The following is a 27,150-nucleotide window of genomic DNA, read 5'->3' as shown; positions in this document are numbered from 1 at the left end:
GAACAGCAATCCGTAATCCATTTTTTGTGGTCTGAGGGTGTACCAGGAGCGGAATTCACAGAAGACCTTCAGCACAATACGAGGACAACTTTTTGCCACAGCAAAGTGTTTACCAGTGGACTGAACCGTTCAAAAGTGGTCACATGACCGTGAAGGATGGAGAAAGATCCGGGTGTTCATCTGCAACCGTAACTGATGCCAATATTGAACAAGTGTGCGAATATGATCCTGAATAACAGACAAGTGATTGTTGATGACGTGGCAAACCATATGGTTCTGCTTATGAAAACATGCATAACAGGTTTAACTTTCACAAAGTCTGTTCAAGACGGGCTCCAAAACAACTCGAAGAAGAGCAGAAGCGCAATCTGTCAGCACCTACTGGATCATAATATATAAGTAATAATAATAATAATAATAATAATAACAACAACGTAAACGTTTCCACCTTTTCAATACTAAAATATATTCACAAAATTATAAATTACACGGTACTAGTTTCGACCCATCTAGTACCGTGTAATTTATAATTTTGTGAATATATTTTAGTATTGAAAAGGTGGAAACATTTACGTTGTTATTATTATTACTTATATATTATTCTCAGTTCAATACGGACCAAAAACATGAAATTCATAACCATTAATACCTACTGGATCGTCATGCTAACAAAGGTGAAAGATTTCTGAAACAGATCATCACTGGAGATGAAACATGGGTTCACCACCTCGAACCAGAGAGCAAACGTCAGAGCATGGAATGGAAGCATCCCGGGTCCCCAGTCAAAAAGAGAGATGACATGCGGCTCACCAAACTCAGCCCTTGGGACACTATGGATCGAAAGAAGCGGAAGAAACATTGCAAGAAGGCAGACCCCACATAAATGGGAAAATGCAAAAATGATGTCAAGAATGCTTTTTGGTATCTGTTGGCACAAGTTTGTACAGCATCTCTTTCTGTTTCAGGAAAAGAAAGAAAAATACACTCACTACAGTATTTTGAGATCTTGTGTTTGAAAATGGACGCAGGTAACATGTACTGGAACCTTGTTAAAAAGGATGCCTCAATTAAAAAAATGACCTAACATCAGCAAAATATGACCAAAGCAAGAAAAATAGCAGAAATATGCATTTATATGCAACATAAGTGTTTAAAATTAGGTCAAGGACCCATCATTCACAGTTATTTTCAAGATTTCCAGTAAAATAACTTTTCTTTAACATCCACACCTTAATTATTATGGTATCCATTACTGTATCTCATCGTGATTATTTTCCTTCTCTCCCCTGACGTTTACACATTCTAAGATGAGGAGCCCATGAAAGACAGCTACCATAACATCCTACCATCGAAGTTATTTGTGCAATGCTGCTCCTGCAATTTTTCCTATGCAACTTATTTGTTCTTTTCCAATCTCACAACCCCAATCCAGACACAAGGATAGTACTTCAAATTGTGATTCCCTGCTCAAATGGAGCTCAAACTGCATCACTTTTATTTTCCAGCCTTCTCACAGTTCATACCCCACACTGCATAACTGTAGAGAAAGGTTCCTAAAAATACCAACACTGGCTGCAATCATTAAAAAGTGATGATCAGAAAGTTATGTTACAGTTTGTTACAGCCAAAAATGTCAAATTTGAAGCCATTTCTTTTCAGTTTTGACTCAGTCTTAAGTTCTTCAGTCTGCCAAAACAAATTGATTAACAAATCAATTTATAAACTACCTGAAAAAGAAAACATATGACAAAATTATACCTGAAAAGCATGAACGAAACATGTCATTCCACTTTTAATTCAGTTGTTTCCTTTTCAGGTATAATTATGTTATGTTTTCTTTTTCAAGTACCTAGTTTCTAGATGTATTTATGCACAAACTAGCAGTTACTTGCGTCTTCGATCGCGTGGATTTCATAATTTCATAAAAGTAATCGCTCCTCGGTACTGCACTAAGACATAATCTGAAATTGCCTAAAGTATAAAATCTCACTGACAAACTGAGTTTCATTTACCCCAGATTTTTTTTTTGTAAACCACGTCTGTGGTATTGTCTTTTGGGGCTAAGATGACCAGGCAGAGCTAACTCTGGAACATGTGAGAAACAGTCCTCTCTCAAGTCGAAAACAAAAAATACATTTTTATTTTTAAAGAAGATTCCAAAATAATACATCTTCACATCTGTAACATACTCAGATTTTGAGATATCAGTATCCCCATTAAAGGATTAAACCCATTTAATTCTCCCCCCCCCCCCCTCCTCAAGTGGATTTCCCAAAGAAAAAATATGTTCATTTTTAAAGGAGATTCCAAACACCACTTTTTATGTCTGTAACATGTAAAGTTTATATACTCATTTTAAAAATTCCCATCATTTTCACATCTTAACACCCCACCTGGATTTTCCGATTGCAAAAAATGCAACTTACTTTATTTGTAAAGGAGATTCCAAATACCAACTTTTACATCTGTAACTTTAAAAATTCAGCCACTTTTTCACTTCTTTTTACCCCACTTGAGTGGATATTCCCAAAAAACAAAACAAAAAACCATGTTTCTCTATTAGTAATGGAGATTCCATGAACCAATTTTCACGTTTGTAACGTCTTCAGTTTCTGAGATATAAGTTGTCGTCTTCTACCGCTTATCCCCTACCTTGTGGGGTTGCGGTTGCGAACTGTGTTGCACATGTGGATTTGGTCCTGTTTTAAGGGCGGATGCCCTTTCCTGATGCCAACTCTATACGGAGGGATGTAATCACTATTGCGTGTTCCTGTGGTGGTTGGTAGTGTGGTGTGTTGTGTGCATATGAAGAGGAGAGTGCTGGGACAAACACAAACAACCAGTCCGTGAGCCAAAAGAATTAACCACTCGTGATTAAAATCCCTGACCCGGCTGGGAATAGAACTCGGGACACTCTGAAAACAAGGCATCAACGCTGACCATTCAGCCAAGGAATTGGACTAGTTTTTGAGATATAAGTATTCTCATCAAAAGGATTCAACCAGTTTTTCACTTATTTATGCCCCCCTTAAGTGGATTTCCCAAAAACAAAAACAAAGTGTGTATTCATTTTTAAAGGAGGTTCCAAAAACCAATTTTTACGTTTTTAAACTGTTCAGTTTTTGAGATCTACTCATTTTAAAATTTCACCTCTCTTTTCCTCCCTTAGCGATAGAACACCCAAAAATCCTCCCTTAGTGAGCACCTATACCCTGCAATATAAATGTATCCCCAAAATGTCATTTCTTTATGACTACTAGTTTTGGCTCGGCGATGATGAATCAGTCAGTCAGTCAGTCAGGACATGTTATTTTACATACACATATATATATATATATACACACACAGTAGATTCGTTTTTAAAGACTGAAGAACCTAACCGTTATAAACAGCTGAAAATGTCAAGGAAGGCAGATTTCTTCTGGAAGAGTAAAACTTCTTTCAAACACTAACTTACCAAACGTCCTACAGTACTGACACTGTTCAATCATACTTATCACTATCTGGCATACAGCCTTCAATCATGCCTCAAGATTGCAACTGTCATGATAAAGTCAGGCCAATCAACATGTATCCATGAACATCCTAGAGATTTTGCAACAAATAATACCACTCAATTATAATTCATTCTTAACATTTTTATTATTTTCTGTGTAATACTTGTTTTTTGTTTTATATTTGTATGTATAACACTGTATTAGCCATAAGCTAAATAAATAAATAAATAAATAAATAAATAAATAAATAAATAAATGTTCATAAGAAACGTCAAGACAGCTCCCAGAAATCTACAGGTCAATCAGGGCAAAATCAAACAGACAGAGAAATTCAAATATTTAGGTGAAAGGATAGAACCTAATGTTTCTGAGAAAGAGGCATTCAAATCAAGAATTAACACGATGGAAATGGCCTACCACCTCACCAAAGATATATATATATATATATATATATATATAAAACAAACTCTCAAAGACTTTCAAATCCAAACTTAGACATTACTGTACAGTAATTCGACCTGAAGCTCTATATGCAGCAGAATGCCTCTCAATGAATAAGAAAGGTCTGGCAGGACAACTAGAAGCCAAAGAGAGGAATATTCTAAGAAAGATCGTGAGTCCAGTAAAGGAAAGTAGGGAATATAGCCAAAGGCACTATCATGAATTATACCTGCATATGGAGAAAATAACAGACACTATTAGGAAAAGAAGGATTTCTTTCTATTGTCACGTAACACGAATGAGACCAGAAAGATCCACTCCAATCTTTGCCTACTTTCTGAATAAGAAAACTAAAGGGGGCTGGTTCACAGAAGATGGAAAAGGATTTACAATAACTGGGGATCGTAGGTGATGACATCTTACAATGTGACCCTTTAAAGAAGAAATTTGAAGGTCTACAGAGACTTGGACCAAAGAACAGAAGGAGGCACGCTGAAGAAAGATACGGGAGTAATGGCCGAGTGTTACAGCTCAAGACAGTAAATGGTTGAACTAGTGTGGTCAATAGCTGGTCGAAACAAAGAAAATAATTATTTTAGGACAAAATTCTATTCTTCACGGTTTACTGCTATAGATCTAAGAATATATTATAATAGTTACATAGAGAAAGAGAGGAATACACATTAAGGTGGGTATCAATGCCCTATGCTGATAATGTTAAATTTAACAGATTTATATCCCGTTTTCTCAGGAACTGTCCAAGATAGTAAAATGAAACCTTGACAGGATATGGAGTCATACCTTATACAGTCACTGATCTACAATCTTGGATCTATGTTCGTTAGGAATCAAGATATGAATATTCTAATGAAGGTCTAAAAGATGTACATAATTTTTTTTATTATTACAGTAGGGGAGCTATCTCTACCATTGTAGACCTACATACACATAATACTGCTGTTAAGAAGTGGTAATTTTAGAGCTCTAGCTAAAGCGGTTTCTTAGAAAATGGGAATCATTTCCAAAAAAAGTAGTTTTTCAGAAATCGCACTTGAAAGCAGAAGTAAAGGAAAACTAATTCTCCAGCTCTGTAATCTTTATCTTCAGATGCAGCCTCTTTCCCCATCTAAGGGATCTTGATGCGTCCGTTGCATTTTTTACCAAAATTTCTGCCTTGGAGACTAATTATTCTCTATCCAGTTCTTGCAAGCTTGCTTGTGTATTATAGTTAGACTTCATTCCACCGAGCTCGATAGCTGCAGTCGCTTAAGTGCGGCCAGTATCCAGTATTTGGGAGATAGTAGGTTCGAACCCCACTATCGGCAGCCCTGAAAATGGTTTTCCGTGGTCTCCCATTTTCACACCTGGCAAATGCTGGGGCTGTACCTTAATTAAGGCCAGGGCCGCTTCCTTCCCCTTCCTAGGCCTTTCCTGTCCCATCGTCGCCATGAGACCTATCTGTGTCGGTGCAATGTTAAGCAACTAATTACTTGTGCAGTACATTGTTTCAAAATAAATCTAAAATACTTAGTCATCTAAATTCAATGAAACATACATCAAATTAAAGAGGAAACTCCAAACAACAATTTTCTATAAAATAAAATAAATCAACTTTTTTTTTTACCCAGATCACCTTTTGTACTCCCCTTAAGGTAAACACAGTGACAGATTGGTGGTGGTGGTGGTGGTGGTGGTGGTGGTGGTGGTGGTGGTGGTGGTGCTTTTTGTTTTAAGAGGAAGTACAGCTAGGTAATCATCCTCTCTAAACAAATTAGTGGTATAGAAATTTAAAATAAAACAAAATGATTTTTTTAATAAAGAAATTTGGAAACTCGGAACAAATTAAAACAAAAAATTATTGAATTAGGCCAAAAAATTACTAACGAATCAAAAGTGAACGTGCGTTACCTGAGTAACAGTACACTTGTAATTTAATACCCTTGATTAATCCAGTGCTGCATATAAAGCGGGTGAGGAGATCAGCAGTAGTTGCGTCATCAGCTAATATGCATTCGAGTGTTTCCTGCAGGCCGAGGCTCCGTCTTAGGCCGAGAGATCGGCGCACTCTATGAGGATGTGGGCCACGGTGAAGTTGGCACCAAAAGAATACACTGGGGGGGAGGGGGTCTTCTCTCTTTAGGAGATAAGAGAGCGTAGATTATCCATGACATAACCCCAGCCTACACAATGAAGGCCGGAAAGAGGACCGCCACACGGTGGTTGTCTTCTTAATTGCTCTCAGCTTCTTGGGATTTCGGATAACTAGCCACTACGATTCCCAGGATGCCAAGATGGTTCGACGTAGCTGAGAACAAATATCTTTAAAGGGTATATTGATAGGTCTTGGAGGTAAAAGTACCGCTTCCTTTGCAGCTTCATCCGCAAGTTCATGTCCCGCAATCCCAACGTGGCTTGGAAGCCACGTGAAAGGGATTCTGGTGCCAGCATCACTTAACCTGGCTAGAAGATCATGAATCTGCTGCACCAGTGAGTGTTACGAGAAACAGGTTTCCAAGGGATTCTGGTGCCAGCATCACTTAACCTGGCTAGAAGATCATGAATCTGCTGCACCAGTGAGTGTTACGAGAAACAGGTTTCCATAGAATGCAGAGAACTTAAAGAGTCGGTACACATAAGAAAATGGTTTCTTTTGTCACCCAAAGCAAACTGCAGAGCTTCTATGATGGCGTAAAGCTCCGCAGTATACACACTACGTACACTAGGACGCGAGATCTCTGCACTCATATCATCAGCGACAAAAGAGCATCCAACATTTTCTCCAATTTTAGTCATCCGTGAAGATATGTATCACGGACGGATACATGTGAACGAAGTCCTGGAAATACCTCCGATAAACGAAGGAATCTGTGTTCACCTTGGGTCCACGGAATAGATCTCGATGTATATCCTGTCGCGGAACTAACCAGGAGGTACCATGCTAAAAGTCTGTTCAAGACAACCACTGATATCTATATTCAGATCACGACACAAGCCATCAAATCGAAACCCAACCGGCCGTGTAGCATTCGGCCGGTCTTAGTACCTCTGGTGGCATTGAGAACTAACAATGCATCGATAGCTTGGATGTAGCGGCATTTCATGGCAGATGAGGAAGGAAGCACCAGAAAGAAGAGACAAGGGCAAACATGAAAACAGAAAGGGGAAACATCTTCATACACTGGCACTGTAACATACACAAGTACCTTCCTTGCTACTTCCCAATGAAATTGTTTCTGCTTCCAAGACGATCTAAGTGAATGATATTGTATGAAGTTGTGGAGATTGTCCTTGTCCTGTTGTGTTTTCATGTCACTCCTCTTTCTGATATTCTCTCTTCTCACAGTGATGTGCCATGTATTTCTGTCCACCTACACGTGCCTACTTTTTTATGCAAGATTTTATTCACCACTTGTTTGTTCATTTCTTTAACAAACCAAGCAATTGCCAATTTCAGTCAAGTCTAAGCATCTCATTTAATAAGGAGATTGGAACAAAAAAATAATTTGACAAGTTAGCATTTAAAATTAGTCAAACCAAAACCGGATGTTTGGTGATGAGTAAAGGAAGTGAAGCAGTCAAACCGAGACGTAGACAGCATGTAACTGGAATGCTTCAGCACCTCAAATACGTTGGAAGTGTTCTGTTGGCTGACAACATGCAGGGTTGAACAAAGCAGAAACGACTCTAGGAGCCAGTAAAATTTCTCACGTACCAGATATAAAAAATAATTTTCTTACCTATATAATATTAACTAATTCGATCTCTCACTTCATTTTAATGTCTTAAATCACATTCACTACTCTAGGCACCTCTTTTAATGAAATAGTTTCGAATGTACCAAAACCCGAGCAGTGCTTATTACATAGTAGTGCAAAACATAAAGAGCATAACGCAGAAAATCTGGTACCAAGACAGGTGAAAAGTGAAGGTTTAACATGACATAGAGGTTACGAACGATCACAAGGTATATCAAAAGCTACTCCAATAAATATAACCTTTGATAATTACAAGTCAGCCTTTCAATACTTAGAGAGTTGTGTAATTAATTATGTTTTATCATCTCATACACCATACATGTTTTGAGAACCTTACTATCTCCTTCCTCAGCGGTTTTTTCTCTCACTACCAATTGTCTCTTGGATCTCTTTAATTATTTTTTTACACATCTAACACCAAAGTTCTGAACAACTCTGAATGGAAATCTAATGTGTGTCATAATTAAAATAAAATATATCACAAATGTCATAAAAGAACACTAATCAATGATTGTATTCTTTGGTAATAGACGGGGATGACATTTTAAGAAAATTGTAAATGGACTATGGAATTAAGGGTAGATTATTAAAATCAATCAAAGGCATTATGTTGACATTTGGCCTGCAGTGAGAATTGATGGTAGAATGAGTTCTCGGGTCAGGGTACTTACAGGGGTTAGACAAGGCTGTAATCTTTCACCTTTGCTGTTCGTAATTTACATGGATCATCTGCTGAAAGGTATAAAGTGGCACGGAGGGACAGTTAGGTGAAAATGTAGTAAGCGGTCTGGCCTATGCTGACAACTTGTCTTAATGGCAAATTGTGCCGAAAGCCTGCAGTCAAATATCTTGGAACTTGAAAATAGGTGCAATGAGTATGGTATGAAAATTAGCCTTTCGAAGATTAAATTGATGTCAGTAAGCAAGAAATTCAACAGAATTGAATGTCAGATTGGTGATACAAAGCTGGAACAGGTATATAATTTCAAGTATTTAGGTTGCGTGTTCTCCCAGGATGGTAGTATGGTAAGTGAGATTGAATTAAGGTGTAGTAGAGCTAATGCAGTGAGCCTGTAGTTGCGATCGACAGTGTTCTGTAAGAAGCAAGTCAGCTCACAGATGGAACTATCTTTACATCGGTCTGTTTTCAGACCAACTTTGCTTTACGGGAGTGAAAGCTGGGTGGACTCCGGATATCTTATTCATAAGTTAGAAGTAACAGACATGAAAGTAGCAAGAAGGATTGCTGGTACAAACAGGTGGGGACAATGGAAGAGGGTAATAAAAGAAAAAAAAGGAGATAAAGGCTAATTTAGGAATGAACTTTATGCATGAAGCTGTATGCATAAACCGGCTTCAGTGGTGGGTCATGTGAGGCGAATGGAGAAGGAAAGGTTACATAGGAGAATAATGGACTCTGTTATGGAGGGTAAGAGAAGTAGAGGGAGACAAAGACGACGACAGTTACACTCAGTTTCTAACAATTTAAAGATAAGAGGTATAGAACTAAATGAGGCCACAGCACTGGTTCCAAATAAAGGATTGTGGCGACGTTTAGTAAATTCGCACAGGCTTGCAGACTGAACGCTGAAAGGCATAACGGTCTATAATGATAATGAATGAATGTATGTATGTATGTAAGTAAATAGAATAGGGTAGTTCTAGTGTTCATTCAACCTCCAATAAGGAAAAAAAGGAGCGTGCTCTGTATTCTAGAAGAATTATGACAAATGGTTTAGCCACATTATGTAAATGGAATCAGTGATAATACACTAGGCTTTCTTTGCCTACTTTGAAAGAAAGATGAAAAAAGAAAATTTTGAAGCAGTCTTAAGAGTGGCTAGATGAAGCAGAAAGTTCATGCTAGCGGCTTTATGTCGCACCGACACAGATAGGTCTTATGGCGACGATGGGATAGGAAAGGCCTAGGAGTTGGAAGGAAGCGGCCGTGGCCTTAATTAAGGTACAGCCCCAGCATTTGCCTGGTGTGAAAATGGGAAACCACGGAAAACCATCTTCAGGGCTGCCGATAGTGGGATTCGAACCTACTATCTTCCGGATGCAAGCTCACAGCCGCGCGCCTCTACGCGCACGGCCAACTCGCCCGGTCAGAAAGTTCATGGAGGCTGCTTGTTCATTCCCATACCCAGTCTGGTAGAGTGGAGAATCTATAATGATGATAAATAAGTCGATGCTTCAATTATTTGTATAGGATTTATAATAGGTAGATAGCCAGGCTGAGTGGCTCAGACAGTTGAGACGCTGGCCTTCTGACCCCAACCTGGCAGGTTCGATCCGGCTCAGTTCGATGGTATTTGAAGATGTTCAAATACGACAGCCTCGTACCAGTACATTTAGTGACTTGTAAAATAACTCTTACCCCAAACCCTATGGCACTACAGCCCTTGAAAGGCCTTGGCCTACCAAGTGAGTGCTGCTGAGCCCGAAGGCCTGCAGATTACAAGGGGCGCGTTCAGCACGACGAATCCTCTCTGCCGTTATTCTCGACTTTCTAGACCGGTGCTGCTATCTCACCGTCAGGTAGCCCCTCAATTCTAATCACGTAGGCTGAGTGGACCTAACCATCCCTCCGGTCCAGGTAAAAATCCCCAACCTGGCTGGGAATTGAACCCGGGGCCTCCAGGTAAGAGGCAGGCATGCTACCCCTACACCACGGGGCCAGCAAAAGAACTCTTGCAGAACTAAATTCTGGCACCTCGACAACTCCAAAAACCATAAAAAATTTAGTTAGTGGGACGCAAAACAAGACATTAATAGGTAGATATTTCTTCACTTTAATGATTTTTAGAAATACATGGCATTACCAGGGCCCAAATTTTGATGACCTAATAAATGCCAAAAAAGACCTATAAAATTACCTACAAATCGAGAAATTACTCACGAGTGCAAAAATGACCGAAAATATATATTTCCCCAAAATAGTGTGTATTATCCACATTACATTTAACTTGTAACAGAGTGAATACAATTAATAATAATACAGAAACAACTGAGCAAATAATATTTCAATCTATATATTAAAAGAGTTTACTAAAAACAGCTTTGGCGAATACATCCGGCCATTCTACTGGGCTGATTTGCTTCATTTTTGTTTAATTCTCTCCAGAATTACCGCTGGTGAATCATGAAACATTGATAGGTCTCTAAGTTCAGCCAACTTTGAGCAATCATAAAATCAATTCATTAAAGGATCACATCAACAACTGCAGGCTGTACTTAACGGGTTGCTAAGCAGCTACACTTTCATTAATATTCTGATATGTGATTTTCATGTCATTGCACGCAGCCATGTTTGATTACTACCTGTCAAGCCAGAGAGTATACACTTCCTCTGATCACAGAAGAATACTATTCCCTGCTAGTCCGTCCCCGCGGTGTACGGGGCAACGCGTCCGCCTGTCACCCGGCGGCCTGGGTTCGATTCCCGGCTGGGTCAGGGGTTTTTAATTGTAAATGATTAATATACCTGGCCTAGGGACTGGGTATTTGTGTGGTCCTTAACGTTCCTTTCCTCACACTCAACACTCTACACTTCCACAATTACACTTACACGCAGGTTCCTATCACATGGAGAAAGTAATAGCAAAAGAACTGCAGAGGTCGATGCCATGAACAAATATTATTAAAAATTTAAAAAATTTCCTGCTAGATACTTCTTGATTCTCCAACCTTTCCCAGCTTCCAAATATATTCAGCAGATGGCAGAGCATTCCTAATAACTTACATGCTGCTAAGAGAAAAAGTTTACGTACAAACAGACCCCATCACGGCATATGCCTTAGACGTTATCTGGAGACACCTACCGAAGGATAACCTAACTACACTAGAAAGAGAGGCCACGTAGGCGTATCTTTAAAAAATTCTCTGCCTGGCGAGAAACGCTCCTACAAAACTAAACTATGAGTTCATAAGGCAACCGTTCTATATAGAAGAACTGCGATTAAAAATACCATTGCCTTGCACGACACAATACCAAGCTTTGGATCAAGAACTGAAGTGATTAAAAAGCGGATATATGGGTAGATTTTTACCACATAGACGGCATGATTTCAGATTTGATGAATTCTGACTACAAACTGCGGCTTCTTATTAAATGTTCATAAAACCATTGAAATGGGAAGGAAAACAAAAAGACTCCTACGACAGGCATATCGAGCCGAGTTATCTGACCTATTAATAACGAATGCTGCTCCGGAGTCCACTAATCCTTTTTTTAAATGTAGTTCTTGCAAGCAAAATTACTGAGCAGCTATAGGGTCTCTCACGTAATCCCAGACCGAACACACTCTGCGCAACGGCAGCTGCAGTATGGGAAGCGCGTTCTTGACCTTGCAAGCAGCCTGCACGTGTTCGACCTGACAAGGACGAGTCAACAGCCTGAATCTTAGCTGTTAACATGGTGAGACAGTTTATCAATGCAACACTGTATTTTCGTATGTAAAAGTTCTGGTTTCATCTTAAGGGTCGTGTGAACAGTGATAACTCTCGCTACTGGGGTGCTGAAAATCCTAATGGTGTTTATGAAGTCCCTTATTATGGCAGGAAGATTGATGTTTGGTGTGTGGTTAGCGCAAGACGAATAAGTAGGCCCATTTTTTTGAGACGACAGTAAATGCAGAGAGGTACCAGGCTGACATTTTGACGCCGTTCTTCCATCAGTTAATGGAAGAAGAAGAATCGCATGAGTGGTTTTAACAAGATCCAGGCCCTGCTCATACAGCAGAAGATGCTTTCTTACAATCATGGAAGAGTTTGAAGACAGAGTGATCAGTGCTGGTGTATTTTTCCCTTGTTCTCCAGAGCTAACAGTGTGCGATTTTTACTTGTGGGGTGAACTGCAGGGAAAAGAGTATCGAACAAATCCTCACACAAGAGAGAAACAGAAAGAGAATATTACGAATGAAATCAGAAACATTACAGTGGCAGAACTCACTCACGTCAGCCAGAATGTGCTTATCAGATACAATGCCTGTATAACCCAGGAAGGACGGCAGTTCCAGCATCTTTAATAAGGTAAGATTTAGATTTTAGACTTTCAAGGCCCGTGTAACTATTCGTAATGTATATTTTGGGTTTATGCCGTGTAATGAACTATATAAACACTCTCAACGCATTTCAAAAGGAACCTTGCCTTTCTTCGTCAGGAGAAAACAGAAAAATAAAATAAGATGCATCAAAGGTTGCTAAGAGTAAGCAACAAAGAACTTAAAATGGTGCCCTAAGATGTAATAGGGATGCCATTTTAGTCCCATGCTAGGGACAACGAATGGCAACATTAAAGCATCAGAAAGGAGAAAAGGATAAAAACAAAATACATCAGTACCGCCAAATTTTGATATAGAAATAAGGAAGCATATATATGTAATCTGAACCTTGTATGAAAATTTGGATGGAACTATAAAACCTGTGAAGTCCAGTTGCGAGTGCTTTTGTGATGAGCACCATTGGACATACAAGGAAACGTAGTAGAACTTAATGGGAAGTTCATAGTTTAAGATATGAAAGACATGCATGTCAAAATAAGACATCGGTATGATGAACACTGCATCAAGACAGAAAACTAGGTGAAGACATTTCAATATAAGACAATGGGTGAGAGATGTAATCATTGCCCGGCACTACTTCTCCTTCCGTTTTGGCTGACTATGGACCACGTTAATTCTAATGCAGCTTCATCTGTTTCTAGGCTTTAAATCCTCATCCAGTACTCTTTCATCCTTTCATTCTGCAATCTCCTCCTTTCTTCTGTCCATGGCGCTTCGGTGAGGGATCTAACTTTTTCTTGAAACCTTTTCGTGGCCTTGATCCTTGACTTGTAAGCATCCCTAATGCTGATTTCTGTTCCTTGCATTCCCATTTCTTCCAGGCCCTTGTTCCCCTCCTGATACCAGCACACCTTAGTTTTCCTAATCTCAAAAAATCTTATAATCTGATTGGTCAGTCTTCCCAGGTTCATTCTGTAGATATGTCCAAAGAACATGGCTCTCCTCCTCCGGATGCTATCTGAGATCTTTTCCATGTTGAGATATAATTCTTGGTTTCCTTTCTTTAGTACGATCCATCCTCTGTTCTTTAGGTCCCAGTATCTTCCTCTCCACTTGTTCCAACTTCTTGTTGTTTTTATTAGGTTCAAACTTTCAACTGCATATAAAGCCTCCGGTCGGATCACCGCCTGGTAGCGTCTGAGTTTTGCATTGATCGAGATTTTCTTCTTATTGTAAGAGTTCATAGTTAGTTTATATGCAAAGTTCATCTTGTTGATTCTCGATAACAGTGCCTCTCTTTCTGACAGGTTACTGTCTATCCACTCCCCCCAGATACTTGAATTTCTCCACTTTCTCAATCCTTTCTCTCTCAACTGTCATTCATCTCGGTGCTGTTTTGACGCTCATGTATTGTCTTCTTGAAGAAGATCCGTACGCCTACCTTACTTGCTTCTTCCTTTGGCAATTTGATTCTGTGCCTCCTCTATTGACTCTGACAGAACCACAATGTCATCCGCAAAGGCTAAACAGTCAACTCCAATTCCTCTGTTCTTGCATCCAATTTGCATACCACCCGTTCCTTGCTTTTGCGGTGCCACTCTCTAATCACTTTGTCAAGAAACAATTGAATAGAAGGGGAGATAGTCCATCTCCCTATCTGACCCCTGCTTGAATCCCAAAAGATTGAGATAGAATCCCTCTGAACTTGACCTTGGATGTTGTGCCAGTCACTGCCTGTTTAATGAGTTCTCTTGTCTTCCTATCCAGACCCATTTCTTCTAGGATATGAATCATTGTTTCCCTGTCTACAGAATCATAGGCCTTTTTAAAGTCCACAAATGTACGCACAAATTATTGTTTCTCTGTTTCTGGTATGCAATGATCAATTTTAGGTTCAGGATCTGTTCTGAACATGATCTGCCCTTTGTAAAACCTCCTTGATACTCACCAATTTGTGTCTCCAATTGTTTTTCTGCCCTATGTAGCAGTGCCTTTGAAAATATCTTATATGTCTCTGGTAGTAGCGATATTCCCCTGTAATTATCAACATCTGTCTTATCTCCTTTCTTGTGAAGTGGGTGTATCAATATTGATGTCCATCCATCTGGTAGCTTCTCCTTTTCCCAAATCTTGCTCAGGATTCTTGTCAGTTCAACAATTGCTCTATCCAAAGGTTGGCAATATTTCTTCTTGAACCTAAAATGTCACCACACACAGTCGCAAAGGTGAATTCAGTTTGAAAAGCTTACGATGAGAGCAGCTGGCCTGACGCTGTTTGTATTAAGTTATGGAAGACTGAAGTTAAAGAGCCATTTATTTCACTTTCAAAAAGGACAGCATCTTGACAAAACTAATGATATTGTCCATGAAATTCCTGGACAGCTCAAGCTGTAGAATGGAAACATGTTTAACAGCAGTATTGAGCTCAGCAATTGTCGTGACTCGCATGTGTTAGGCCACTTGGTTCCCACCTTGATGGAAACCTTACGGCTACAACACTCATCAAAGCCAAAACAGTTTGACCAAATCGTTACTTGATTTGGACAGGTAAATGTTTGGTCTCTACGCACATACATATAATCCACTACTAATAGTCTTAAGATGAAAAAGGAAAGATGGTGTCAAAATGTACGAAGCTCAACAGAGAGGATCGATGGCAGGAAACGGTGTTGCATAGTTTTCTTGATTGTTCTATGCTAAAATATTGCCAACTTTCACATATGGTATTGAAATCATCTGGCCTAAGCTGGCACTGAACGAAATCTGCACTATAGAGAAGGTAAAGGCTTGCTTTCTGAGGCGTGTCTTAATTCACTCCCTTCAAGATTGATATATGAACTGACAAGTGAAACATTTCTTACTGAAGATCTCTCTGCCATCTACTGATAACTCCATGAAGGTGATGAAAAAGAGGCGATGGAAGAGAAAGGAGACATGGAGTGACTTCTACTGTAGATATGCCATGATGAGTACAGCCTGGAAACAAGCTCATTACAGCCTTATACTCCTTGTAGTACACTTCGCAGAACATGGATTTCATTCTACGGTGTGTTCAAACAAGCGATTTCACAAACCGTGCCCCGACTGCACCTCACACATAACACTACCCTCCACTACAATAACACGCAGTCTCCTACACATGGCAGATGCCGCCCACCCTCATTAGTGGGTCTGCCTTACAAGGGCTGCACTCGGCTAGAAATTGCCACACGAAATTATATATCACTATACTCACTCTTTTGCAGAGGGGCTTCAAGTAAGGTTGCTAGTTGCTTTACGTCGCGCCGACACAGATAGGTCTTATGGCGACGATGGGACAGGGAAGGGCTGGGAGTGGGAAGGAAGCGGCCGTGGCCTTAATTAAGGTACAGCCCCAGCATTTGCCTGGTGTGAAAATGGGAAACCACGGAAAACCATTTTCAGGGCTGCCAACAGTGGGGTTCGAACCTACTATCTCCCGAATACTGGACACTGGCTTCACGTAAGGCTCATTAATTGTGTTTTCAGATTTTCAACTGACATGCATGTGATCTGGGAAAAACAATAATTTATATTCTCTGTTAATATTCGGATGGTGTCATGCATCGATTGACCAAAAGCCAAATATTTTGATTTTACTGCTTCATCTGGTAGGTAAGAGTGGAAACACTTAGAATTATTTTTCCTGTCTGTTTTGTTGCTTGGAAAATTAATTCAAAGACCAATCCCAAAATCATTAAGATATAGTTTAGCATTAAATGACTATCCACCTTTTTCAAGTCAGAGTTACACATCAAATGGCCAAGCACCAAGGTGCAGACACTTGACCATGTGTAACATCTGTGGCATTTAACTGCACCAGGTTAATTCCATTCACATAGATAGTCAAGATTTTGAGGATTTAAAAAAAAAAGAAGATGAAACATACACCCAAAATCTGAAGTCCTATCACATAACAAAATTGAAGTTTGGTGAAAATCTGGAAGCAATTTGCTTCGACCTTGAAAATATTATGCTGCCTCCTATTCGCACAAAAAAGTGGGGTTTTTTTTACAAGTGGTAATTCTGGTTGTACAACTTATGGATTCCTAGTAGGATGTCAAAGTATACATAGCAGAAAAAAAGTGAAGTTGTCTTTTCCACTAAGAATCAACCAGGGAGTGGTAACATGGGATGCTGCCGGAAGCGCAAGGAGAAATCTCTTACTACTGTGTCTGTATTTGGATGGCTACCTTCATTCGCATGTTCTCTGAACAAGTTTCTGCATACAGCTCCAGTATTCTCCGTCACTGAGAACTGCCATTTAACTTGTCAGAGGTCGCGCCAGATCTTTTTAACCATTTCTGTTTATTTTGATCAATCCTTCCGCGAACACTGTTTATTACACTTCCTCCCCCTCAGTACCTCTCAATGAACTAGTCCACTTCTGTCACACCACTGTTATCCCTCTACACTCCCTCAGTGAGAGACAAGCTGGCTGTCCGGTTGTTTCGGTCACACGCGACTCCTCACGTTACCTGTCTTGGTCTCTTCAACCATCGCTTCAATCTTGGAAATATTAATTTTCATATCATAATCACAGTCCCTGGTTTAGAGTTCCAAGATACTACATTGCAGGCTTTCAGTTCAATCTGTCATTTAGACTAAGTCATCGGCATAGACCAAACCGCTCACAATACCATACGCGACTTATTTATAATGCGGGAAATGCACCATTATCATTCATTGTTGAGTAGAGGGAGAAGGAGCATTGTCTATATGTGTGTTAAATGATATTAAACATCATTTTAACAGCATTTTCCATAAACAGAACTTGAATTTTTATTTTCAATTTCATCAGCAAAAGGCAATCTCATTACTATAACTAGTATGTAAAAAGTGTTTGCCTGTGTTTAAATAGTATTACATAATATTATTATAACAATAAATAGCGTATTAAGTAAGCGTTTGATGTTTTATTGATTTCCGGTCAAAACAACGGTACGCAACTCTTAACGTTACACTCGGCATTGTTTGCGAACCTTGTACTGATGCTGGAGAACACACACCTACTGAATCTGAATGTAACTTACAACAAAACAGAATTGCAATAAGAATTCAAATGACGGCAAATGGAACTGTTATTGCATCTGTTTGCTGGCGTGACAGTGAAGTACTTTATATACTTTAAACATTGTATTTTATCCTCTGTTGAAACCTCTCTTATCGTTTAGTCCGCAAAATTTGATTTCGCCTTCATTCCAGTATCACCGAAGACAAGAAACTGATGGGGATCCAAGGACACCCCATGTTCTTACTAGAGTTACGAAAAGTTATGTTACCTCTCTTGGGTTACAGCTAAGAAAAACGTTTTTGAATTATATTTTTTTCTTATCAATCTGAAATACAATTTTTGACTTTTCTGGGACACATATCAACAAGATCAAGTTCACATTGTTCAGCAACAACAATCCTTTAAATGTTGTCCATAACTGAGGATATCAGGTCCAAAATGATACTTATCCCTAAAAACTTTGTGTCAAACCAAACACAAATCACATATTTCGGAATAGAATAAAAGAAGTTTTGACCCTTGTTGAGACAAAGGAACAATTTATGCTTGATGCAACGTTTCTTATCTCCCCAAGATCCTTCATAACAGCAATGCTGTGGGTTAGTAGATCCACAACTTCACATGGATGTTTCACTGCTTTCCTGGGTGGCTCATCGTCATCATCTTCACTACTCTTTTCAACCGTGTGTTCTTTCCTGCGAGTAGTTCCTTCAGTATGAAGAACACAAAAGTTCACGAACTGCATTATGCTCCATAATTCTTAATGGAAAAGACAATTTTACCTTGTTTCTGTGTATACTTTGAGATCATTGTCTTCTACATCCTCAATAACAACGACCTATATTGCATAATAGGATGGATGACAAAGGTCACAGTTATGTCTGGTTAGAAGAAGCAGGACGATGGGCTCAGCAAGTTTGATCCTGCTTGTAATGTGATGGAAAACGTTCACACTGCCAAAGAAATCATACTGAGGTCAAATTCTAGTGCAGACCAGAATCACAATATTAAAATTGTTCTAAATCTGAAAACAGCTTCAGAGCAACACCGTACCACCAAAAAGATTACACAAAGATTCCTCTAACCACGTCATAGTTTCCTCCCTACAGACAGAGTTTGGGGATGGTGGTGGTGGTGATTATTGTTAAGTTCAGAGCCCCTGCGGCCCCTTTTAGTCGCCTCTTACTACAGACAGGGGATACCGTGGGTTTTGTTCTACCGTCTCCACCCACAGGGGGTCGAGTTTGGGGACAGAACATGCTTTAATACTAAAGCAATATCTCTATATCACCGAAGATTACAGGTATATTCCCAACATGACATTCAATCCTCTTTGGTTTCTTCAATACACACACCGCTTCAATCTTGGAAATGATAATTTTCATATCAGAGCCCCTGGTTTAAGGCTCCAAGATACTACTACATTGTAGGCTTTCAGTTCAATCTGTCATTTAGACTAAGTGGTCGGCATAGGCCAAACTGCTTACAATATTTCCACACAATTGAGCCCCTCCTCACTATTTCATACCTTTCAAGAAATGAACAACAAAGGTGAAAGATTACAGCCTTATCTAACGCCTGTAACTAATTTGAATCAAGAACTCATTCTGCAACAAATTTTCACTGCAATCCCATAAGCCCTCATTACAGCTAATATCTTTTCCCTTGGTACTCTGTCATACACCTTCTCTAGATCTACGAAACAAAAGCATTACTGTCTTCTTGTAGCCTGGTAAGTTATAGGTGCAAAAGAATATTCCCATTAAACTGGGATGGTAATTATTGTTTTTCTATTTTTTATTTTTACAAGTTGCTTTACGTTGCACCGACACAGATAGGTCTTACCGCGACAATGGGATAGGAAAAGACGAATGGGAAGGAAGCAGCAGCCGTGGCTTTAATTAAAGTACAGCCCCAACATTTTTTCTATTTGCTTTACGTCGCACCGACATGGATAGGTCTTATGGTAACGATGGGATAGGAAAGGCCTAGGAATGGGAAGGAAGCAGCTGGGGCCTTAAGGTACAGCCCCAGCATTTGCCTGGTATGAAAATGGGAAACCACGGAAAACCATCTTTAGGGCTGCCGACAGTGAGATTTGAACCTACTATCTCCAGGATGCAAGCTCACAGCTGCGCGCCCCTAACCGCTCGGCCAACTCACCCGGTCCTCAACATTTGCCTGGTGTGAAAATGGGAAACCATCTTCAGAGCTACCGACAGGGAGGTTCGAATCCACTGTCTCCCGAATGCAAGCTCACAGCTACACTCACCTAACCGCCCGGCCAACTCAGTCAGTCATTGCTGTCTTAAGGGGAAGTATAAACTTAGGTTAAGCCCGACGAATGACAAGACCACTGGTCTGCAATTTCACAATTGGCACTTCTCTTCTATCGTCCAAATGTGGCAGCTCTGAGATCAGACATGTTATGAGTCTATTGGAGAAAACAACAAACTTGCCTTCATCACAGCCGGCCAATAACAAAACATTAAATGGCCGCTTTCAGCACATTTAAACAGTCTCCGTTTTACTTATTACACATAATTACTATATTTCTAGGGGTGGATTGGTGGGTCCCTGATTAGCATAACGGAAGGATCTCTTTTTTCAGCTACTTCAGGTATCGCTTTAACTTACATCATTTTTGTATGATTTTAGTTCTTGATATACTGATATGGGCCCTTCCTTAAATTTTACCTTAAGATAAGCTGACGGAGTCTATTTATCATTTCGAATGATATGGCCAAAATACTCAAATTTCTTCTTTCTGATGTTGTGCATGACCTCTAGCTCTTTGTTCAGGCGATAGATCAATACTTTAGCCCTGGAGAAAAGACTTTCACTTGTGCGGAACGACTGTCGTTTATTTACAAGCTCGCGGCCTTCTCGGGAAGGATGTTGTCAAGCGGTGCTCAATGCTGCCAACCTCTCTACTTAGGAACTAATGAGTGAGTGGTGCTTAAAAAGGTGGTGGTGATTATAGTTACACCACTGGTCTGGACTGGTTATTGCCGTGCAGATGATTAGGATAGGACCTGGACAAGACCTGTGATATAGGGACAAGCAAAGGCACACTTTTATTGTGCTGGGGTTGGTAACGCATTATGATTATCATAAAAGACAGGAATGAGATCATGTGCCACTTTACGTTGGCCAATAGGAATGCAAGTAGCTACTTCAGCAATGGAAATGGCGTGTAATACTCTTGATTAGGTTAAAAGTAAATGTAGTTCTTGGGGTGGGATGGAGGGTTCCTGGACATCGTTATGAACACATCTCTCCTCTGAGATGGATTCCAAGTAAGATTTCATTAAATTCCTCTTACTTATAACGTTAGAAAAAAAAATTTTTTTTTTTTTTTGCTAGTTGTTTTACGTCGCACCGACACAGATAGGTCTTACGGCGACAATGGGACAGGAAAGGGCTAGGAGTGGGAAGGAAGCGGCCGTGGCCTTAATTAAGGTACAGCCCCAGCATTTGCCTGGTGTGAAAATGGGAAACCACGGAAAACCATTTTCAGGGCTGCCGACAGTGGGGTTCGAACCTACTATCTCCCGAATACTGGATACTGGCCGCACTTAAGCGACTGCAGCTATCGAGCTCGGTCGAAAAATCTTGTCTCCAGGGCTGGAGTTTTACTGGTGTTGGAGTACTTCAGTGTAAATCAAGAAAAAACATGGTAAAACTGAAGGAAGGAGAAGTAGGGGAAGGAGAATATCTTGAATATGGAATTTACGAGAATGGTATGGGCTCAGTACCCCTACTCTTTTCTGAGTTGCTGAGAACAAGAACCAGACTGCCCCAATGACAGCCGACATCCAATGAGAATATGGTACAAGATACATGGAGATACAGTACTTGTAACAGAAACTCTTACCATTTCTATAACCATGAAAAGTACTCAATATCATCTGTCAGATACACAGAGAGTATATACAAGCGAATATCTCTTAAATGAATACATAAAATCAAATGTATGCCTTTCAAAATCTCATTGGCAGAAAGGGCCTTCCACACTGTGATATGGGCAATATTTTCCCTGAATCTGAAGGACCTTGTACTATACGCAAACCTTTTCTTGAGCCCTGAGCTCCCTAGTGCTGAATCGGTAGACCTTGGTTATCTTCGACATCCATATTGGCAATCTTTGTAACACAAACTACGAATCGCTTATGCATTGCTATGCGACATCTGGCGTACACTTTATGAACTAGTACTGTTGTTGTTTACACAGCAAAGCCAAACTATATAATTCATGCTAGAAACAAGATTCACATCGAGAAATGTTATATAATGTTAAATAATGTATGTGTGACACAGTTGTTGGCGTAAGATAATAAATGTTTAGAAAATGTATACCGATCGATCATATTATCGATTCAATTCAGATTTCATTTCCATCCAGTTGGCAGTATAACCGGAACCGGCAGCGCTCCCTCCTTACTCCTCACCCCGTAAAAATCGGGCTCAAGAAAAGGTTCGCGTATAATACATTCCCTTGATTTAGCTGGAGAGATAAAGGAAGGACGAATGGTTACGACTAGATCATGCATTGTTAGCCTAACCTAATATAACCTTAAAGGGTAAATGACCTCTATGTTCAACCCCTATAACAACAAGTGTATAAACTTAAAAAAGGTAACTGATATTATGACCAACAAGAATGGACTATTTAAGGTCAGAAGCTGGTAGGTTAGTTACATTTCAAATGCTCCTCCAAACAATAATCAAGTTAAAGCCTGCATTATAGGTTATGTAAGACAGCTGAACCTACTCATTTGAGCAAGGAAGATATAATAAATGCTTTAGGCCTACCCCCTCATACTTAGTACATCACTACACAGAATATTTTAAATTAAATAACAAGTAAGAAAAAATAAGACCATTCACCAGTTATTTTCTAAACAGCTTTCTCAAAAGATTAAGTTTTAGAGGCAAAATGGGATAAGTTTTTAAAAAGCCTAGGACATCACTTTCAGTATGTGGTAGAATTATTATTACTACCGAATTAATTCCAGAAAGAGGGCTGATTCAGATGAGAAAACTAAACAAAGCTTAGAGGCACTACTTACTACAGTAATGCATATAAGCCAACAAGAAACAAGAATGTTTAAAAAGTCATAAAACTATAAAAGTGCTTTTGTTGTAGCGAAATTAAGGCTAAAGTAAGTTTATAATTATACAAGTGATTCAGTAAAAGGCAAAAAAATTATCTAAAACTATTTAAGAACAATGAGCATATAACATGAATAAGGTACACAGTCATTGTACTGTACAAAGGCCAAACTATAGGCTATCTTTGATGGATGTCGCAAAGAGAGAAAGAAAAAAATAAATTTAAAAAAAGCGTTTCGTATCTTCTCAAAAACCTTAAAAGGCATGCACACATATTTTTCTTGGTAAAAACACACTCACCTTACAAACACTATATTTATGCAACATACGGGATATCTATTGACTTGGCACAATGATTAATGCTATTCAGCAGAAGTAATCGTGAACCATTATACACTAATGTACGATCAAAATTGCAAATACACCCGTCTTCTCCATAGCCTCTTGCCAAATCTCGGTCAATGCAATCAGAGCGTGGACCACACGAAATATAGGACAAGCTACTGACAAGATTTAAGTTGTTAGGAAACATAAATCATTGTTATTTTATGTGCCGAATGTTTCTAAAGCAAAATAATCAAATACAGACTTGAATATGTATCAAAAATAGCTACTAGTGCATTTTTAATCCAATAACTAGAACAATGGATTTCGACTATCCAATGAAGAAAATTGACAAGTATAACCTAACTTCAGTAGCGAGATCAGGAAAAATACTTGCCGCTGGAAGACATGCTTGCTAACAAACTTGAGTTTTACACTCTAATTACAATACAAGTACATAAAACTCGCATGAAGACAAATATTCTCATACTCTGTAACACTCCAGATTACGGCAAATTATTCCCATGTTATAAATGGACACCAGCATATTTCTTGCGCTGGATAACTCACCTTCTCAGGATAAAATACGGGGAAAATCACCACTAGTCCGTTTGCATCTCAAGTAAAAGAGTTCACCACAACGTTTAATACACATTAAAAATAATATAACACATAAATACTATACAAAAGTGATGTTTTTAACGAAGCAACCAAAAGAGATTTATGTTTTCCGTTATTATTGATGTAGTCCTGTGCTGCACTCTGGAAAACGTAAAGTTGAAGCTTTTCTCACAGCCTTTATGAACAAAATGTCATGAATCTCTCCACCGGCCGTCTTGAAAGATCACTATTTAATTCGACATTTCCTATGTATTTGTCGAATACTATATTTTATTTCTTCCTTTAATGTACTTAACTCTAGCTTAAATCCACATTCGGAAAGCGTTCTGAATAAAGCATGCATAATGACATTTCGAAGAATCAACGCATTTGTGCAGGCCGGTGATGGTAGTAGCTGCACGAGGATTCAGTTGGCTGTGCATAATTACGTCAGTCGGTGATGGTTGTTGTGTGTGTGGAGTTCGTGCTGAAAGTACATGTGAATTAATAACCTTTGGATTAAATGAATGATGCATTGTTATTGGTATGTACTCTGTCTCAAAGGTATAAGTAATAATTTTATATACAACAGTCTACATTTTATAGACCTGAAGCTAATCTAATATGTTGTTGAAATGCATAATACTACTGAGTCCCAAAACCGTGCTCACCAACTGATCACAGCTGCACGTATTTTTATTGACAGTTCTGTAATTCTTACTATGAATAAAAATATGTTGAATGATTTTTGCGGAGAATTTAAAATAGAGTTCCATTGCTAAATACTATTTTTATAAGTGATTTCTTGTTGTGACACTGGTCCTGTTCCTACATACAGGTACACACCCCTGTTCATTTGTGATTTCATAAAAAGAAATTAAAACTGAGGTGGAATTTTATAGTCTGATAACCCAGGTGAGATCTTGACACTAATCTTAGATTGTCACCAGTGATTACTCTCATTTGTATACCCCATCCTTGACCATTCCTTGAAATGAGGATTTGTAGGTACATTTCAAATTACATTATTAATTTTAAGTTATCAGCGAGATTCAATTAGCCTAATTAAATTAAAAACATACACTTGATCGTTGTAGACATAGGCCTGATTGCAATAATTTGTTTTAAATTTCAGTGGCAGTAACATGCGATAGCACATCTTCTTACGTCAACGATCTTCTGGGATCTTAACTTCGGTGCTAATTACACAGGTAAGTTATTTCTGAATGTAGAAAAGATTTAACAGGCGTGGAGGAATAGATTGTACCATGAGAAGTTATTTCTTTGTATCATCATATGACAGCATAATGTTCATTTTGTTATTCTGTTGAGAATTTTTCAGGAATGATGACAGTAAAGTGATATGCTGTGTAGTTCTTTCACAATTGAAATAATTTGTTAAACCCACAAGTCTTTTATGCCTGAGTATTTCAAGTTATCATTGACTCCTTGAGAATTTGCTGGGAGTACTAACAGAACTACCAAAGATAGTACTTAAAAAATATGATAGTGTTACTTTTGTTCTCAGCCATCAAATGTATTAGTGTACCCTCTTAGGGGTTATGTAATATATATCTCTTTATACAATCAACACATGGCATAAACAATGTTCTGGCTTGGGTGAATGTACCATTATGTGGTGTATGACATGTTTGTCTTATGCAATATAGAAGGTTACATAGGACAGTTGAAGATTTTGTAAAATTACATTGCTGTACGTTAAGAACTCTAAGGAATTCTTGGCCAGTCAAGTGGAAATGGGACTCTAGCACTTGCTTAGGCTTGAAGCTTACTTTTTTTTTTAATTTGCCATTCCTGGTAAATTTCTATGGAACTGTGTATTAGTCATAGTTAAAGGCTAAGTTAGGAGTAAACTCTATGAATGAAGCTATACGTATGAACTACTCCTGTGGTAGGGTCATGGGAGGTGAAATGAAGTCATCATTACTGTCTGTTAAGTCTTCAGTCCAGAGCCTGGTTGATCCTTAAAAAGCACCACCAAATGTTATGTAGTTACGGGGAACCTTTAAAACTGATGATGGCATAATGAGGAGTGACGTAGTTCCTCTTTGCTTTCCTCATACAGATGTATGCTTGTACTTACAACTCCTAATAGCTATCTGCAACCACGAGATGTGTTAATAGCATGGGAAGATACCACATGTTGGTATAATAGCAAACGGAGAGTATAGTGCTATTGAATTTCTTCATGATTTAATGATGGCTTAAAAACTGACTCATTTTATGCCTCAGCATTGGGGTATCTACATTTCAACTAACAAGATTTTTTTTTTACCATTACGGATTTAAGTTACTTTTCATACTTTTGTAAGTAGCCTGCAAATAGCTTTCAAAATGCATCAGTTACATCATTATTACTATTACCTCATATATATGTTACGATATGATTTCCTCAGTTAATTCGCACTTTAATATCTGAATTCAGAAAATTAACTTGTCCACAAAATGGGTCAGTTCTCGTTGTGGGATTACTCCCATCATCTTCTTTACACAAAAATGTAAAAGCTCTTCACACCTCTCTTCTCTCTCCTTTCTAAATCCTGCCAACTCCTTAGTCAATCTTTGTGCACTAATGCTAATGCCCCTCAGCGGCCGTGGCCTTTATTAAGGTACAGCCGCAGCATTTGTCTGGTGTGAAAATGGGAAACCACAGAAAACCATCCTCATAGCTGCCGACAGTGGGGTTCGAACCCACTATCTCCCGGATGCAAGCTAATAGCTGCGCGCCCCTAACCGCACGGCCAACTCGCCCGGTCGTTCGTCTTTCACAGCTGTTTTAATATCTGGGTGAATGACTAGACAGATGATAAGTTGGCAAGGATTTGAGTTATCCAGAATTTTAAGTGCAACACCGAGTGAGTTGGGCGCGCAGCTTCGAGCTTGCATGCAGGAGATCGTGAATTCGAATCCCACTGTCAGCAACCCTGAAGATGGTTTTCCATTTTCACACGGCTACGGCCGCTTCCTTCTCACTCCTAGGCCGTTCCTGTCCCATCGTCTCCATAAGACCTATCTGTGTCGGTGCGACGTATAGCCAATTGTAAAAATAATAATAATAATAATCCCCTCTGTGGATCGGTGGTGGAGTGTCGGCCTCCGGATCCCAAGATCACAGGTTCAAACACCGCAGAAATACTGTAATCTGAATTTGATGAGCGGAAAATGAAAGTCCTTTGGACACTCGTACGATGTGTGCATGTCCCTGATGTCACATGTGGTGTTTACCGACAACAGACATATGCAATGATTAGGGTGGGGGGCGAGGGGGTAGTTGCCCCCCCCCCTCCACTTTCTGGAGAAAACATTACATTTTTATTCCATTTTAGCAGCCTGAAACTAGAAATGATAGGAATTAGTAA

At 39.2% G+C, this 27,150-nt stretch overlaps 1 protein-coding gene across 3 annotated transcripts in view; it reads right to left on the bottom strand.

Moving 5' to 3' along the window:
• The window catches only part of LOC136884911 (protein abrupt), a 189,748-nt gene extending 165,773 nt beyond the window's left edge, over positions 1–23,975 (bottom strand). For all 3 annotated transcript variants that reach the window (XM_067157223.2, XM_067157221.2, XM_067157222.2), the window contains exon 1: positions 23,741–23,975. The gene's annotated coding sequence lies outside the window, so the exon portion shown is untranslated. The remainder of the gene's footprint in view (positions 1–23,740) is intronic.
• Positions 23,976–27,150: the final 3,175 nt, after the last annotated feature.

This window comes from Anabrus simplex, chromosome 13 (assembly GCF_040414725.1).
Source record: "Anabrus simplex isolate iqAnaSimp1 chromosome 13, ASM4041472v1, whole genome shotgun sequence".
Lineage (NCBI taxonomy): Eukaryota > Metazoa > Arthropoda > Insecta > Orthoptera > Tettigoniidae > Anabrus > Anabrus simplex.
The sequence above is the reverse complement of the archived record's forward strand: the minus strand, read 5'-3'. Positions and strand labels throughout refer to the sequence as shown.